Here is a 19276-nt window from a genome sequence, read left to right as displayed (position 1 = left end):
CCTTGAGTAGTCCCCGCCCGGAGATCCGAATGGGGGACTATTTTACCTCCGGAATATTTTACCCAAGAGGACACCATCATCATTTAATCATACAGTAAAGCTGCATGTCCTCGGGAAAAATTACGGCTGTAGTTTCCCCTTGCTTTGAGCCGTTCGCAGTACCAGCACAGCAAGGCCGTTTTGGTTAATGTTACAAGGCCAGATCATTGAATCATCCAGACTGTTGCCCCTGCAACTACTGAAAAGGCTGCTGCCCCTCTTCAGGAACCACATGTTTGTCTGGCCTCTCAACAGATACCCCTCCGTTTTGGTTGCACCTACGGTACGGCCATCTGTATCGCTGAGGCACGCAAGCCTCCCCACCGACGGCAAGGTCCATGGTTCATGGGGAGCGTTTCGGAATATGAGGCCTTATATCGCCCCTGTCTGGAGCCTGTGTATCGGGAGAATGACTCACGCGTGCACAGTGACAGATGGTCTGAAGCGGGTTCAGTTGAATACATTCTAATTTTTTTGTCTGCCACAGGACAGTAACGGAAGAGACTAAACAGAAGGAACTATAATGTAGTTAAGAATTTCGACCACCAGAGTCCAGTAGTGAACAGAGACATTCAAGAAACAGGTCAAGAGAATGTTTTTGTGAATTTTTCTGTTTATTTCTTGAAGGCTTTTTTGTTGATTGTTTTTACAGTTTTGTATCTGCTTTTAGTAGTGTGAATTATGCGTAAATGTAGTCTGAAGTAAATAAGTAGATCATTGTTCTACTGATGAACGCTGTACGAACTAGTGTGAGAAAGTTTTAAGACAGTGTGAATGCAGACGACGGGGAATTTTGTATCATAATACGTTAAGTAAGTTTATGGTAAAAGGAAAGCTTATTCGTGTGCAAATGAAAATTGTTAATAACGTAAAGTATAAGCAAAATATCAGAATATTAAATATTTATTTCTGGAAAAAGTACAGTTCGAAAGCGCGTTATTTGTTGATTGGTTACTCATGAAAAGCGCGGACTAACGCGTGAGAATAATGTTTTCCTATTGGCCTGAAAGAAAACTGGCCAATCAGAACGCAGTATTCTTTTCTCTTGGAGATACAGAAGGCTTGCAGCAGTCTAAGGGAGTTGTGTGTAGTATCAGCTCCGAAGGAAGTTATAATTTGCCGGCTTTAGTTTTGCTATATGTTTCAAAAGTGTTTTAAAGTGAAGGCATATTTATTCCAGTGTGTTTTTTTTTAGAAAGTATGGATTTTGTAAGTAATTTTGTGTATGAGAGAAGACAGTAATTCCATGTGTCATACTGAGCGGATCTGTGACTAAAAACGTGAGTGCATTAGACACCATTAAACTTAATAGTGTGGCGAGCATTTTCATTTAAGAACAATCCATGCTCAGTAGCTGTTCAGATTTCGGGAAATACGTCACCATAAACTTGCTAACGTGAATGAAAGGGTTTGTACCTGACTGTGTTAAGGTTAGCACGGGCTTGGCAGTGAACGTGTACATCGCAAGGTTCAGAATATACCGAATTTTTGCCAATATTTCCACCTTTCATTCAAAATTAAGACTTTTCCCGATTCTTAAAATAGTTACGTTTTATGCAGCCTATGCGAGTTGCAGTATGGTAGGTTTCTGCTTGACTTTCCTACCGGCGATCTGCTGCAGTGATTTCACAGGTATGTGGAGGTAATGGACGAAAGTAACCAAGCCACCGCACATGGATAAATACAGGTTCCGTACGGTTTTCAAGGAAGTCTTAGCCTATACCACTCTTTCTACAAAATAGTGCCAAGTATAGGTAACGATGGTGGAGGTGGTTGGCCATTACGCATCCTTCAAAGAAGACCACAAAGGCTCAATAATATTGTGGTCAGGTATCAGGTGGCTGTGTTGGGCAGGAGAGATGCAACAATTCATCCTGGTGATCACTACGCGAGCTGTGTGAATATATTCCCCGAGTCTTGGAACATAGCCTCACCATTGGGGCCTCAAACGTTGTACCGTGGGATAGACTTGATTTGCCAGAATGTTGGCTTTCAGAGTGACAGTGGAGCCACGGGATACCACGATATCGCTGCCGAAATCAACACCAAGCCCCAGTCATGCTTCACTCTTTGGAGCAAGCGGTCTGAGCCTTAAGCAGGGGAGGGCGTACGCCACTCTTACAATGGGCCGGAAGTTGGAAATAGTGTGACACAAAATTCATCTGTTCAAAGGACTTTCTTCCATTGCTCCATAGTCCACGATTTATGACTTCGGTACTGTTTTCCTGTTACGGGCATTTCATCACTTACGTGTGGATTTGGAATTCCAGATCACCCTATAATTCTCACTTTATGGAGCTCCCTTCGTGTTGTTTTGGTGCTGACAGGGTTCGCGAGTGCGACATTCAGTTCTGCAACGACTTTTGCAGCCGTCGTGTTCTTATTTTTCGTCAAAATCCTCTCCTATGAGCGCCTGTCACGTTCGCTCATCACACACTTTCGTCCGCGTTGTGACTTAGCCCATGATGTTTTCCGCTTTCCCTGTGTGCGATTGAAATCTTTGATACTACGTCTCTTGAAACACCAAACACTTCGGCTACCTTGGTTATGGAAGCATCCACCACAAGAGCATCAACAATTACCATGTTCGAATTCGCTTAGTTTCGATATAATGCATTCACAACTACACTGAATACTGTTATGACTACGGTTGATGCTTGCAACGTATAAATTATTCGTGTCCTTTGGAAGTCAGATCTGGAAGCTGGAGAGATCTGGAGAGATTGAATAAGAATCTCTAACCGTTCTTTCTACCAACCTGTCGTCTTCTCAAGTTCTGTCCCCAGCGCAGAAGACAGTTCGTTGGTCGTGGGATCTTCTTCGGCGGAGGCTGCTATCCTGTCAACTTGAACCTGTGATTGTGCTTTTTATGCGTTGCCACTTGCCCGGGTTAGTCTCTATATCTACAGAGGACAAGATATGTAGTACTGACAATGGTGGTAGGCGACACTTTTCATTAATGTATCCTGTTTTGTTATATTTTAAATAATCACACATTTTATACTGTCTTTTACAACATTCGACATAGCTTTCTTAATTGTACGGTAACTTTTCTATCCACTTCCGATATAAAGTACAACATGGTCTTTCCTCCTGAACTACTGAAACATAGTTACATGTCCGTTCCTCTTGAACACCCGAAACCGAGTTACGCGTCCGTCCCACTAGAACGCTCGAAATAATCTAACTAGCGCAGCCAGAACGCTCGAAATAATCTAACTAGCGCAGACGAAGTATTTCGTCTTCGAGACGCGCCAAAGCGACCCGAAGATGTCTGGAGCACTTCAGTTGCAATATCGTTACTCTTACGTTTCTCAAAACTAGAGAAATTTAATGAACAAAAACGATATACTCGTAGGGTAGCCATGGGAGATTGTCATACTAAAATCCAGGTTACATACAATGAAAAGTATATAAATAATTAATAAGAAAAGTTAGGCGTTTTGGCGCCTAACACCCGAATGTGCCAACCAATCAGAATCAAGTTCAGTGCAAATGGCGGACTTTCCCACGGGACTGGTACATGCTGTACCATCTGTCACTTGTACCTCACTCCACTTTTGTACCATATGCTACTTTGCGTGTATCAAGCTGCATCAACGCGAGCTTCTAGCAAAATAAAACACTGGCGGCCACAGCCAGGAATATCACAAACGCATTGAGGCTTTGCTCAGGTGCCGGTGGTCAATTACAATAGCGAAACCTGCAGGCTTGGCTACCATCTGCATTTATATTCAAGCATGCATTTCTCGCGGTGTTTCCATATTTTCGTGCAATCCCTTTATTTGATTTCGACAAAAAATGGGAACTGACTGACACTAATAAGTCCAGTGTGTGAAAAATTGCCAGTTGGTCTGAGCCCCTGCTAGGTTTTTCCCATTTCGTACAATTTCTGACCCTTGAATATTTCACATTGTGAATCATTATCATGACGTTAGCAGAGGTACTAATATCTTTAGCTTCACTGAAGTGACATCCATAAACTGACTACATTGAAAAAAAAAATTGGATCTGATGGTCTCAACAGTCTGTTCAGAATGCTGAGATCTCTTTTTCTCTCGGTAGTTACGTGTGTTATCAAAAGCATTAACTCACCAACCGCAGTATTTACATAAATATCTTCTCCAGCTAAATTACGCTCTTCAGTGCGAGGTCGCGAGTGCCTTCGACTTTGTTGTAGCCTGCTCGAATCCCCAGTGTAGAAAAAGCTTGTATGACCGCATTTTAGCCGACAGTGAAAGTGAAGATGATATACGGTTCCTAATCTTTGGATTGGTCACCAGTGTCCTATTCTACATCCCATGTCTCTTTACAATCTCTTATGATGATTGAGATTGTTCCTACAATCAATTACACTTCTTAATACGGTCACAGACTCATTTGCAGAGTGTCCTCTTACATGGTCCTGCATGGAACAACTTAAGTCTATTCGTTAATTGTTAATTCCATAAAGCAGGCTGTATTATATTGTTCACGTACTAGTCAGTTTAGGTTTAGGTTTGGTGGTAAAAGTGCTGTTCAGTAATTCGGGTTGATCCAATTTCGCACCACAGTCCCGGTTTCACGTCATGCAGAGGTCCCAGAAAGTAAACATCAATTTTTCTCCGAATTCATGTAGCCAGACAAGGCAGAAAAATTGAGCATCACAGTATCAACCTGACCACAACGCACAGATTAAAGTAACCAGTTGTAGTACTGGCGTCGAGCAACACTATCTGAATAAGTAAGTCGAAACACCACCGTTACTTTGTAACATTACATCTTGAGTTTCTGCACAGTTTCAAATGCTATACTACATGTTTTAAATTGCAAGACATTTCCAGGGGCAGATGTGGATTCTGACCACAACCTATTGGTTATGAACTGCAGATTGAAACTGAAGAAACTGCAAAAAGGTGGGAATTTAAGGAGATGCGACCTGGATAAGCTGAAAGAACGAGAGGTTGTAGAGAGTTTCAGGGAGAGCATAAGGGAACAATTGACAGGAATGGGGGAAAGAAATACAGTAGAAGAAGAATGGGTAGCTCTGAGGGATGAAGTAGTGAAGGCAGCAGAGGATCAAGTTGGTAAAAAGACGAGGGCTAATAGAAATCCTTGGGTAACAGAAGAAATATTCAATTTAATTGATGAAAGGAGAAAATATAAAAATGCGGTAAATGAAGCAGGCAAAAAGGAATACAAACGTCTCAAAAATGAGATCGACAGGAAGTGCAAAACGGCTAAGCAGGGATCGCTAGAGGATAAATGTAAGGATGTAGAGGCTTGTCTCACTAGAGGTAAGATAGATACTGCCTACAGGAAAATTAAAGAGACCTTTGGAGAGAAGAGAACCACTTGTATGAATATCAAGAGCTCTGATGGCAGCCCAGTTCTAAGCAAAGAAGGGAAGGCAGAAAGGTGGAAGGAGTATATAGAGGGTTTATACAAGGGCGATGTACTTGAGGACAATATTATGGAAATGGAAGAGGATGTAGATGAAGATGAAATGGGAGATAAGATACTGCGTGAAGAGTTTGACAGAGCACTGAAAGACCTGAGTCGAAACAAGGCCCCGGGAGTAGACAACATTCCATTAGAACTACTGATGGCCTTGGGAGAGCCGGTCATGACAAAACTCTACCATCTGGTGAGCAAGATGTATGAGACAGGCGAAATACCCTCAGACTTCAAGAAGAATATAATAATTCCAATCCCAAAGAAAGCAGGTGTTGACAGATGTGAAAATTACTGAACTATCAGTTTAATAAGTCACAGCTGCAAAATACTAACGCGAATTCTTTACAGACGAATGGAAAAACTGGTAGAAGCGGACCTCGGGGAAGATCAGTTTGGATTCCGTAGAAATGTTGGAACACGTAAGGCAACACTAACCTTACGACTTGTCTTAGAAGAAAGATTAACAAAAGGCAAACCTACGTTTCTAGCATTTGTAGACATAGAGACAGCTTTTGACAACGTTAACTGGAATACTCTCTTTCAAATTCTGAAGGTGGCAGGGGTAAAATACAGGGAGCGAAAGGTTATTTACAATTTGTACAGAAACCAGATGGCAGTTATAAGAGTCGAGGGGCATGAAAGGGAAGCAGTGGTTGGGAAAGAAATGAGACAGGGTTGTAGCCTCTCCCCGATGTTATTCAATCTGTATATTGAGCAAGCAGTAAAGGAAACAAAAGAAAAATTCGGAGTAGGTATTAAAATTCATGAAGAAGAAGTAAAAACTTTGAGGTTCGCCGATGACATTGTAATTCTGTCAAAGACAGCAAAGGACTTGGAAGAGCAGTTGAACGGAGTGGACAGTGTCTTGAAAGGAGGATATAAGATGAACATCAACAAAAGCAAAACGAGGATAATGGAATGTAGTCAAATTAAATCGGGTGATGCTATGGGAATTAGATTAGGAAATGAGACACTTAAAGTAGTAAAGGAGTTTTGCTATTTAGGGAGTAAAATAACTGATGATGGTCGAAGTAGAGAGGATATAAAATGTAGACTGGCAATGGCAAGGAAGTCGTTTCTGAAGAAGAGAAGTTTGTTAACATCCAGTATAGATTTAAGTGTCAGGAAGTCGTTTCTGAAAGTATTTGTATGGAGTGTAGCCATGTATGGAAGTGAAACATGGACGATAACTAGTTTGGACAAGAAGAGAATAGAAGCTTTCGAAATGTGGTGCTACAGAAGAATGCTGAAGATAAGGTGGGTAGATCAAGTAACTAATTAGGAGGTATTGAATAGGATTGGGGAGAAGAGAAGTTTGTGGCACAACTTGACTAGAAGAAGGAATCGGTTGGTAGGACATGTTTTGAGGCATCAAGGGATCACAAATTTAGCATTGGAGGGCAGCGTGGAGGGTAAAAATCGTAGAGGTAGACCAAGAGATGAATACACTAAGCAGATTCAGAAGGATGTAGGTTGCAGTAGGTACTGGGAGATGAAGAAGCTTGCACAGGATAGAGTAGCATGGAGAGCTGCATCAAACCAGTCTCAGGACTGAAGACCACAACAACAACTACATGTCAAACATTAGCTTGAGTGCATAGTAGTTATGACACTGGTACTAACGCCCTGAAAATATTCCCGTTTTAGTACAAAATTATGACCCATGAATGAACAACAGCGCGATCTGATCACTGTTAATGAAATATTAGGTAGTAAGCACACTTTCATGGCGCAACGTAATATATAATGCGATCTTTAGGACGTTTAAAGTAATGCAAAATTATAATCAAGTCGTTCTAAGACGATCTGTCAGTATACCTGCATCTTCTCTTGCAGAGAAAATGCGTTTAGTGCTGATGTGAACTGCACGTTGTAATGGCTAACACCTAATAGTAAGAACCAAAAAAACCAACTCGCTGTATATTTAGGACTGCGACATATCCATATCTCGTAGTCCTCCACACCTTAAATCTGGCTTATACTAGCTGAAAATTTCACGCAAAGAAGAGAGTATTTTATGCGCTGAATGCAGTTTTAAATATTATTAATTCTACTGCAGGCAACTTGTTTACAGTAAGCAGTGCTCGCATTAGCTATGGACGTGAATTAAGCATAAAACAGTACATAAAAGTAATACTACTGAGAAATGATTTCAGGAGGAAAATGATTAAGGAGAAACTTGAGACTAATTGCAAACATATCCAAAGAATGATACTGAAAGAATGTTAAAAATCATGTGGACTGATAAGGTAAGGATTGAGGAGGTTCTGCGCAGAATCGGAGAGGAAAGGAATACGTGGGAAACACTGATAAGGAGATGGGACAGAATGACAGGACATCTGTTAAGACATGAGGAAATGATTTCCATGGTACTAGAGGGAAATGTAGAGAGAAAAATTAGTAGAGGAAGACAGAGGTTGGAATACATCCAGCAAATAACTGAGGACGTAGGTTGCATGTGCTACTTTGAGATGAAGAGGTTGACATAGGAGAGGAATTCGTGGCGGGCCACATCAAACCAGTCAGAACCCTCCCCCCCGACCCCCCCCCCCCCAAAAAAAAAAAATTCAAAGAATAAGCACGAAGGTTCACAAACAATAGATGTGTATGTCCTCCAAGTGATAACGTGAAAATCTAATGCCACGTATTCTCAAAAATCGACAATTTCTCCATATGCCCCCAAATTCCCGTAATACTTTTTAGTGAGTGAGAAAGTAAAAGGTAAATCGACACCTGCAAATGGCTCGAACAAAAGTAAGTGCTAATTCTCACTAAATCAGACAAAGATGAGTATGGGACAAAGACCCAACCTGCTTATAATACAAACACATCTGCAAAGCTGAAAAAAAAAATCAAATAACATAAAATTAGGCCAATGCAACACTAGTAAGCAATGACCTTACTATGAGTCCTAAAATGCCCATCTCAGTAACACTCAAGACAATTATGTCTCAACTGAATAAGCACGACGAAATTAGCTGCTGCAGGAAACAGGATGATTGCAGCAGACGAGAGAAACGACATCTATTTACAGAGAATTTTCTGAAAATCAAGCCAATTTAAGAGTAAGCAATTAATTGTAGCTGTGAGTGCATGTAGCCTATCATCAGAGTACACAAATTTGCTATGACCTATGCTGTTTATGCATAGAGGAAGACAGAGGTTGGAATACATCCAGCAAATAATTGAGGACGTAGGTTGCATGTGCTACTTTGAGATGAAGAGGTTGACATAGGAGAGGAATTCGTGGCGGGCCACATCAAACCAGTCAGAACCCTGATGAACCCCCCTCCCCCCCCCCCAACCCCACAAAAAAAATTCTTGAAAATGTTGACGTACGTGAATTGAATAGTGTTTTTCGGGGTCAGTAACATATATAGAGGAAGAAAAGGGAAACGCTGCACTAAAATGAAATTATGCTCATTTTCATGAATTAATGGAGCTTCGAGATCAACAAAAATAGTGTGTGGTGGAACGACTTGCATTACACGCCACTATGAGACAAGTTAGTGCGCTTGCAACAATTCTTAGTTTCAAAGAAACAATGCTGATGCAGCATTTATGTATTATCTTTTGCTATACTTCGTGATTTTTTTCATATTTCGAGAAGAGCTGATAATATATATACATGTACACACGCACACACGCACACACAAACACACACACACACACACACACACACACACACACACACACACACTCTTTGATGCATTACCAAACAGAAGATACCATATTGCCGCAGCCAGTGGTCTTTCAACGGATCCTTTCTTTTAGTCAAATTTCGATACTTCTTTCTTTTCTCCAAAATTCGATTCCGTACCTCTCCATTGTTATCCGCTCTATCCATCTAATCTTCAACATTCTCCTGCAACACTTATTTTGCTGCCCAAATAATAATATTCATCCACTAGTTTAATGTCTCCCATTGTCGCCTTATTTAATCCGGCTGCATTTCACTAGCCGTGTTTTCATTTTTTTGATATTCATCTTAACATAATATTTATTCTATTCAACTACTGTTGCAAGTCCTTAGCCGTTCTTGACAGAATTACAATATCATCGGCAAACCTTAAAGATTTTATTTCTTCTCCCTGACGTTTATAGGTTTTCCTTACTTATCCTTGGTTTTCTTCACAATTTGTCCAATCTACAGATTGAATGACGTCAGGGATGGGCTATAACGCTGTCTAACTTGTGAACTACCGCTTACATTTAACGTTCTTCGACTCTGCTCTCTGATTTCTGTACAATTCGTGAACCTTTCACACTTGTTTTATCCCCGATGTCTTCAGAATTCCAGAGAGATTAGTAGTCGCGCGGAGTGGCCGTGCAGTTAGAGGCGCAATGTCACGAATTAAGGCACTGATTTTTTTCTGTCTGAAAAGACGAATAAAAGTTGTCGAAGGTTCTTATGTCTGTCACATTTCTTCAAAAGTTTTTATCGCAAACCATAGCCTGCAATTTCGTTTACTTTCTACAGGGAAATAGATGATGAATATTATTGACACGAAAGTGTAAAGCCAATTACAAGATGTTTTCAAGACGAATGACGCCCATTTGTATTAGGAAAGAATTATTTAGTGACAGTGTTTGTTGAAACACCGGTAGATAACGTTTCAGCCACTTTTTGGGTTGACTTCATGAGAGTTACTGATCAATATCCGAACTACGTGCTTTGGATTGAGCGAGTCCGGGTGGTGATAATACAGTGGACTCATATACTCAGGACAGCGGCTCAAATCTGTGTTCAGCCTCTAGAAATAGATTTTTTGTGATTTCCATAGAGAACGAGAGAGTTCCTTTGAAAGAGCGCTGCTGATTTCCTTCTCCATCCTTTCCCAGTTCGAAATCATGGTGCGTCTCTAACAACCTCGTCATGGGCAGATCATTAAACCATTTTCTCTTTTCACTGCTTGTGCTCTTTGGATATATAAAAATATGTATATATGGAAAACTGCTTCTACTAGACGTTCTCAGGGTGAAGTTTTTAACCCGTACTTGTTCTATCTAAGTGAAGCTACATCAGCAGTTCGAGTCTACATATTTTGTCGAGTGTTATTTTCTTCTTATTTTCTATGAAATGAGGGAAGTCTTTCTGAATATATAGGAATTCCGTATACAGGGCATCCCAGGACGAATGCTCAATATCTAGGTATATGACAGGGAGGATAATTTGAAGCAAAAAATCTGCACATGGACATATGCCCTACTCTGAGTGGTTTCCGAGATGGAACACATTTAACGTACATTTGTTTTTTGGCTAGTGGGGTGCAGATTTGTGTCTTACCCACGCAACATCGTTCACTTTTTATTCTAATCCAGCCTACCTTGTTTCATTCATCCCCTTTGCTAGGGATGTCTTTCTGCCACGGCAATACGAGTTAACACAAAATTGAACCCTGTTGGAATCCGTTTTTTATTCCCGCCAGTCAATAAAATTTTCTGCCATCCATCATTGTTTGAATTATTCAGCACAACATTTTGCGCTCTGTTTGTTAAGCATGATTCAACCATTTGTGTGTAACTATCATCTCCATGAATAACAAAGTATATTAAATGCGTTCTACCTCGAAAGCCATTCGGAATAGGGCATTTTTGCTTCAAGTAAGCATTCCGGACGTATCACTGAATACTGATCATTCGTCGTGGAACACCTATAAAAAATGTTTCCAGTCGATGCTCACACGGTATTGTTTATTAGCTAAACGAGTATCGATATCTTTGTCATTTTCAGTAGCTCTACGAAACAAGAAACAATTGTTATTTTCTGACGCAGCCATCGACTACGAGGCAATATGTTCCTTGTTTCGTAGGAGTATTAAAAATGGCAGAAATGCCGAAACTCTTTTAGCCAATAAACAATACTGTGTGAGCATTGGCTGAAAACTTACCGCCGGTGGGCACAGACTGTCAACTTTAGCCAGGCCCCTCGGACAAAACATTAATGTACTGCAGGTAGTTCATTTGTTCTTTGGTTCGCCTAAAGAAAACAGGTCGGAGACTGCCCGTTGATTGGTGGTTCTGATGTCCACGCAATGGTCGGTGGACGTAAGGTATATTTTGTAGCTTGCACCATACTCACAAGGTGAGTTTATTCATTACGACGAATGATATAAAACAAACATCTCTACTCACTTTCCAAGTAATGGCTCTGAGCACTATGGGACTTAACTACTGTGGTCATCAGTCCCCTAGAACTTAGAACTACTTAAACCTAACTAACCTAAGGACATCACACACAGCCATGCCCGAGGCAGGATTCGAACCTGCGACCGTAGCAGTCGCGCGGTTCCAAGTAATCTTCATCGAGATAGTACACCTTGACAATACGTATAAAGATGCCCAAATGTTCTTCTGAACTGATCGAGGCACCGATGTCACACGTTCTGTGTGATGGCTGTTTGTAGAAAATAAAGCTCTCAACAGCACTTGTCAGTGGATTCTCTGTCAGGGTCTTTACCGTGTTAGTTTCAACAGCATCACGTAGATTGCAATGGCAAAATAATGAGAGAACTACATCGGCAAAGTTCCTCTATTAGACCTTCGATAGGTGATCATTCAGGCGCCTCTGTTTGTATGACGCGCAGTTTTGCTCGCTAATGTCTCATACCACGTCGGGGTGAACGAATGTGAGGACTCGTGTCATAGAATGATGAAGCAAAGCGTAATCATCCAGTTTCGTTATAGATTGCAGATTGCAAAAGACAGCGACTGAGGAGCATGTGGTGTTGTCACCACTATAAAGAACAAAGACATGGTTGAGAAGCTTTCAAGACTGATAACGAAATTCTCAGAACCGCACGAAAATATGCTGGGAAGCGCATGGAGGAAGACGCTCTGTTCGCGAATAGTTATTAGTTTCAGTTCAGAATATGTTATAAGATTCTACAACAGATGGCTGGCAATAACACCGCGCATTTGTTCGAGGGTTCCACGCTGAATTATTGTTAAAACAGGGGCTAGGTAAGCCACTCTATAGACTACTTTGGAGATCCTTGAGCCCTTGTTGAATTTTAGAGATTTCTACTGTTTGTCAACACCACTAACACTAACGCGACCTATATCAAACATCTTTGCCTTGGAGTGAGAATTAAATACAAAAGCAATATTCTTCGGTCTCCTTTGTAAGGGATAATTTGAAAACGGGTTTAAGCATACTTGTTTTTGATTTGCTCCCTTCAATTTCAGTTCCTGTGTCATCTTTGAGTGTCTAGACACTAACTTTAGTGTTAATGGTAGCCTTTACAGATGATTAAAACATCTCTGTATTTTGTGAGAGGTCTTTGATAAGCTGCAGTAGTGGTTGTAGGCTTCACGGATTGCCCTTTAGAGAGCCAAACGCATTTCATTCAGCGTCTTTATATTTACATTCCTAAGATTTGTTATACGCCTATTGCGAAGTAGTTTACAAGCTTATTTATAACTCTATTGAGCGTCACTCCATCAACTGATTGTTCTCTCACTGGATGCGACCAGGTCACTAGAGAGTGCTTTATCTAGTTAACTGAACATGCAACTCTTCTTGCTTGTTTCATATACCCTTCGTAATTTGGTAGTAATGTTGCTGCAGCCACCTCATAGACACTAATAATAGTTTCAACGTGAACATTCTCAAAGAGGTCAAGTCTCCGAGACTTAGCAGACGTAGGTGAGTCTATTCGAGGTATATATATCTACAGCTGATGACACGGCCAAAAGCAGCGAGGTTGACAATGTTATAATAAAATGAAATGCATTTAATTGCAATCTGAGGCAATTTTTTGTCCAGTTCAATATACGACTTTGATCACCCATAGCTCCAGGAAGGATAGGAAGTTTAAACATACATTGCCCAGTTGAGTTTTCTGATCGTTGCCAAGAACTTCATCTCCCACGCCAGGAGCGCTGATGATACACTCTTGGCGAGGTTGCATGTCTGTATAGCACATTTTATGATTGTTTTCAAGTAGCTATTGTACATAACTGATTTTGTTGGGGTACCATAGACACAAGATAAAATGCAAATATCAGATTGGCGCATAACTTCGTAGCGTATTTGCTTTGCACGTTGGTATTCCAGTTGCTGTGAGTTTATTTATCGAGTGTCATTTTTTATCTGTAGTTTATTGTTGCTATTTGAGTTTACAAATTGTCGTTCTGTCATTTGGAGGTAGTGAGTGGAGCTGTGGACTCTAGGAAACGGAACGCCAAGTGGAGAACATATTCTTCTGTTTGAGTTCAGTAGAGGAGTGACAGCAGCCGAGACAGCCAGAACCATCTGCGCCGTGATAAGGACAATGCCATTGGACAGAGCACGGCAAGAACATGATTTTCTCATTTTGAGGAGGATCGTTTTGACATTAGTGGCTCTCCACGTTCAGGATGACCTTCAGGGTTCGGTGAAGGTCGTTTAAACGCATCAACCCACAATGATCCATGTCGGTGTACTCAGAAACTGGCAAATGTGATGAACTGTGATATTTCCATCATCGTGCGCCATTTGCGTGCAGTGGGGAAGCTTTAAAAATCTGGATTATGGGTACCGCACTCTCTGAGCCAAAATCACAAAAATCTGCGGGTGGTCAAGTGTGCATCTGTACTTACTCGCCATCAATTGACTCATGAACTACATAGACGATTCTTATCCTGCATCACTTACCGGTGACGAGGAATGGTGCCTTTATGCTGACATAAGTAAAAGAAAGACTGGTTGAGTCCAAAAAGGGCAGCAACTCTCTGTAGAAAGACCTGCGCGTGTCCACAAAAGATAATATTATGTAACTGGAGGGACAGCGACGGTGTGGTGTACTACGAATTGCACCCCCGAGGTGTGACCACCACTGCTGACGCTTACTGTCAACAAATGAGCTGTCTTGTAGACGCAGTCCAAGAACAGCGACCAAGAAGACTGCGTGAAGTGTTGCCACTCCACGATAACGCCCCTCCTTGCCCTGCAAGGCTGGCAAGAAACATTATATAGGAGTTTGAAACTTCCTGGCAGATTAAAACTGTGTGCCCGACCGAGACTCGAACCCGGGACATTTGCCTTTCGCGGGCAAGTGCTCTCCCATCTGAGCTACCGAAGCACGACTCACACCCGGTCTTCACAGCTTTACTTCGGCCACTATCTCGTCTCCTACCTTCCAAACTTTACAGAAGCTCTCCTGCGAACCTTGCAGAACTAGCACTCCTGAAAGAAAGGATACTGCGGAGACATGGCTTAGCCATGTTCGCAGGAGAGCTTCTGTAAAGTTTGGAAGGTAGGAGACGAGATACTGGCCGAAGTAAAGCTGTGAGTACCGGGCGTGAGTCGGTAGCTCAGATGGAAGAGCACTTGCCCGCGAAAGGCAAATGTCCCGAGTTCGAGTCTCGGTCGGGCACACAGTTTTAATCCGCCAGGAAGTTTCATATCAGCGCACACTCCGCTGCAGAGTGAAAATCTCATTCTGGATATAGGAGTTTGGTTGGTAAGTCATTCCGCACCTACCTTTTTCTCATCCTGCGCTCTCAGATTTTCGTATTTTCTGGTCTCTCTCAAGCAACTTCCGGATGAAAATGCTCTCCGAAAATGGCTCGACAAGTTCATCGTCTCAAATCCACGTCATTTCTACAGCCTCGGAACCGAGAAGTTAGCCCAGTATTGCCACCTGTTGTAAAAAGTGAAGGAGAATATATTACTGATGACTAAAGAGAAAAATGGTTCAAATGGCTCTGAGCGCTGTGGGACTTAACATCTGAGGTCATCAGACCCTTAGAACTTAGAACTACTTAAACCTAACTAATCTAAGGACACCACAAACAACCACGCCCGAGTCAGGATTCGAAGCTGCGATCGTAGCAGTCGCGCGGTTCCGGACTGAAGCGCCTAGAACCGCTGGGCCACAGCGGCCGGCTATTGATGAATTAAGTCTCTGTCATGTGTATCTGTTCCGCTTATGGAAAAACGCTAAGACCATATGCACCAACTTATGTATGTGTGAGCTGTTCTGCACCGTGTTGTAAACCTTGACATGGCTAGAATATCGAGAAATTATACTTCCTAGGCAGGCAAAGTTTTCCATATTTTCCAAGGGGTAATTACCAGCTTGGTGTTTTCTGGTAGCCCTTCGCTGCCATTACTATTCTTTTGCCTTCTTTTATTTTAAATATAGGAAGCAAAGGCGACGGAAAATAATGATTCTAGAGACCAATTCTGGACATACGTTTTTCATCCGTTTGACTAACCACGGTGCTTTTCATTTACGTTGACGGACTCAAATTTAATTGTAACATGTTAGTCATTTTCTAGGGGCAAATTAGTAGATATCTTCTAAATAATTCCAAAACTGACAGACAAGAACTGAAGTGGTGCTGAGTCAGAGAGTTATGGTCAGCTTATGAGACATACGAGTTTAAAATACATTACAGCGTTACTCGTTGTTTGGAGGGTCTCTAAAAGGGATGACGCAACCAGAGAGACAGGCCGAAAAAACGATATAGTGTGTCGAATCGTAAACCACCGAGCGCTCACAACATTTTAGCGCCGGGTGCGAACTTTATAGACCAGGCGGTGCGCTGACAACATAAACACGCATGCAGTCGCTATAGAAAATGCGGCTGGCGAAAACGAGCGTGCATTGTGGCGGCTAGCGGGCGCCCACGTCGTTAAACTAAATCGCCCATGAAGGCGCGTTTTGTATGCAAGCGGTAGGCCAACATCTAAATCGCGGTGAGGAGGGGCTAGTGTAGGGTGGAAGGGTGTGTGTGTGTGAGAGAGACGCGGGGGGAGGGGTTTGGGAGCGTGTAGGAAGGGGAAGAGGGGCGGGGGGGGGGGGGGGGGCCGATGCGAGTCGCAAACTGGACTGAACGAGTACGGTGTTCTGGCGACGGTGCTGATCTGGAAAGCGTCATAACAACCCTTCTGTAAGAATAACAATCGGGATAAAAGAGGCACGGCTGAGGTACGGGGACTGGCGCGAGGGAGAATGGTGAGGAAAAAAGAGAGCAGGCTGAACGGAGCGGTCTGCGCGCAATTGAGCAGGCTGGTGGCTGGTGGGATCCCAGCCGCGGCAGACAATGGGCTGCAAATGGAGCAGCCGCGGCCGGGGCGCATTCTGAGAGCGGGACCGGGCCGGCCGGCGCTGGCATAAGCAACCAATCAAAAGGTCATCAATCACCGGGCGAGCCGGGGGCGCCGTTTTGTCTCAGGGCACTCGACGCGCCCCTGCTGCCAGCCTCGGGATGCGCCTACTTGTAACTCTAAACCCGCCCCGCCTGGAACAGCAAGGCCCAGAGAACACAGAGTGGCCTCCGGCTTCTTGTTACTGTGCGGATCAGCCTTTCTTCACTTCGCGGCTCGTTCTTCTCTTCTTTTGTTATTTTAGAAGCAGGCTACGTCTGTAGCCTCCCTTTCATTCTTTCTTGGGCCGCCACAGCCTCCCCTCGCCTTTACTATTGCCGTACACCCTTTCGACAGGTTTACCCTCTCTGTACATCCGTTCCGATACATTTAATGGCCCGAACAAGGCTCGGCATTCAAAAAGTCGAAATTCCAGGAAGCGAACTGCGGCCAGTAAATCAGCCGAGCAACCGGGTTGTGTCCCTGTGACGGGAAGTTTATTGTGCTCAAGCAACTGTCACCCATTCCTAATCGCAAGCTGAGGCTCGATCACTGTGGTGGAACTGCTACTGATTGATCGGAAGCAGATCTAGAATTACTCTGTCATGATTATTTTATCAGGCCGGTACGCCGAGTAATCGTCGACTGTAGAAAACGCAGCTGCTACGTAAATTGAAACTCTCCACGGGGATCTGAAGCCCAAAAGCTCCCCCACCGTTCACACGCCTAACACGATGGTCGTCGCATCTACTTATTAGTCCCATGATCCACTGATCCTGGGAACCAGGGAACTGCGTTGAAGTCCTGATCGAGATCTTGTAGACACTTCCAAAAGCCTAGACAGGCAAGATACATCAGTGTCCGCTTAAGTTGTGAATTTGAGTGTGAATGGAGGAGTGCTAGGGTAGTCCGAGCAATTCCGTCCGGATGGCGCAGCGGTCAGCGCATCTGCCTACAAAGCAGGAGACCAGGATTCGAATCCCAGTCCGGCACAAACTTTTAACTTTCCCCATTGCTTACAATCATGGCCAGTGGCAGCTAATGTCATAAATTCGTTTGTGTCTTGTTTCAAAAAACGCTGTGTAGAAGTGCTGCAGCAGCCGTCCTGGCTGATACTTGTTAGAAAACGTCGGTGGTCGGTGGAGCAGTGAGGCAACATAATTTTTTTACTTATTTTTTATTTTTTTTAAATTTTAGTCCTGCATCGTTTGTGCAAGAAAGTTTGTCAGACTGGATACGAATACCGAGAGGCAGGTTCCTGGCTGCTCCTCCACGACAACACCATACCTCACAAAGCGAAGATTGTGTGCGAGTTTTTGGCCAGCAAACCGTCCTGGATTACGCACCGTATTCGCCAGATTTGGTTCTAGCCCAGTCCCAAAGTGTTGGCACTGTGAGGACATCTCCGTGGCGCATTTAAGGACATCCGAAAAAACTGAAATCCCCTAAAAACGACTACACTTTTAAAACGATTTTCACCTGTGTATCGATTTAGAGGGCAGACTATTGAATACGTACAGTGATTTTGTAAACATAATCCATGCCTCTTATTTTTCATAGCCACAGTTGTAACGGAACAGGCAAACGCCGTGTACTTGATGCTGACGTAACTATTCAGTTTCTGCTCAGAGATTAAAGGACTGACAGCCATCACTTTTACGAGAACGAGAGCGGGCGGTATGAGACTGGGACTCCTCGACACGAGCGTAAGAGTGGCCGCTGCCCGCACGCCGGCTGTTTCCCACGACGCCGGGCCGCGCTTGCTAGTCGGCGGGCATCCGGAGATTATCTGCGGCTGCAGGTGCTGGGCGGCGGACGCTGGTAAGGCGCTTATAGCTGGGGAGCCGCTGCTGCTGCCGCCGGCGTTGTCACCTGATAACGCCCCACCCCGTAAATACCGCCCGCTCCAGTTACTCCGCTGTTGTCACCAAACGGCCCCACAGTCGTGTAGCCATCTGCTCCAATACACCGCCTCGTAGCGACCGCCGCTGCGGACTGACTTCCCGAAGACTAGGAATTGGCAGGATTGTTGTAGCGCAAGGCGCCCCTCACAAAAATGTTGAAATCCTGCCACCACTTTATACTTTAACATTTGTGTTCGAAAGACACTACGATCCGGTTTCCAGTGCCTGAAACATTCCCCTTCATATGATATCTGACCCATAAGTGTACAAACGCAATCTGACAGAACTACTTTCAGAATTCGCAGTGACAAGGAACTTCCTCATATCACAACGGAATAATTAAATGGAGGTTTAACACAAGCTAAGTCAAAATAATAGCTACTCGCAAATTATTTTATATTCTGAGCACGCCTAGCTGTCGAAAGGCACGATGTTAAGACGAATTACTGATACGTGGTAAAATTGTTGTTTTACTCAAGCACAAAAGATTTCCCGGCCTAAAACCACATCGTCAGGTGTGACATTGTTGAAAGTTGTTAGGTGTTCCCAACGCACATAGTCCAGAAATATTATTCAGTGAATATTGCCTATACTACATTGGCGAACAAAGGATGATAAAGGATCAGATAACTGCAGGTGGGTGGATCACGTAGTTATAGACACTTGGTTTAAAATCTGCCTGCCCACTGCTGGGCGGAGTAGAAGCGGGCCGCACGAGCGGCTAAGACCACCTCGCGGGTCGCTTACACCCTTCTCAACAGTTGGTTGCCTTGCCGCTACACCGACGCAGGCAGATTCTAAAACGAGGGTCTATAAGTAC

The 19276-nt window shown here is 43.3% G+C and overlaps 1 non-coding gene across 1 annotated transcript; it reads left to right on the top strand.

The window, feature by feature from the left end:
* Window positions 1-17473: 17473 nt before the first annotated feature.
* Trnac-aca (transfer RNA cysteine (anticodon ACA)) lies at window positions 17474-17546 on the top strand. Its single transcript has one exon. It is a non-coding gene; the product is annotated as a tRNA-Cys (tRNA).
* Window positions 17547-19276: the final 1730 nt, after the last annotated feature.

Source organism: Schistocerca serialis, chromosome 8, assembly GCF_023864345.2.
Source record: "Schistocerca serialis cubense isolate TAMUIC-IGC-003099 chromosome 8, iqSchSeri2.2, whole genome shotgun sequence".
NCBI classification, from domain to species: domain Eukaryota; kingdom Metazoa; phylum Arthropoda; class Insecta; order Orthoptera; family Acrididae; genus Schistocerca; species Schistocerca serialis.
The sequence above is the reverse complement of the archived record's forward strand: the minus strand, read 5'-3'. Positions and strand labels throughout refer to the sequence as shown.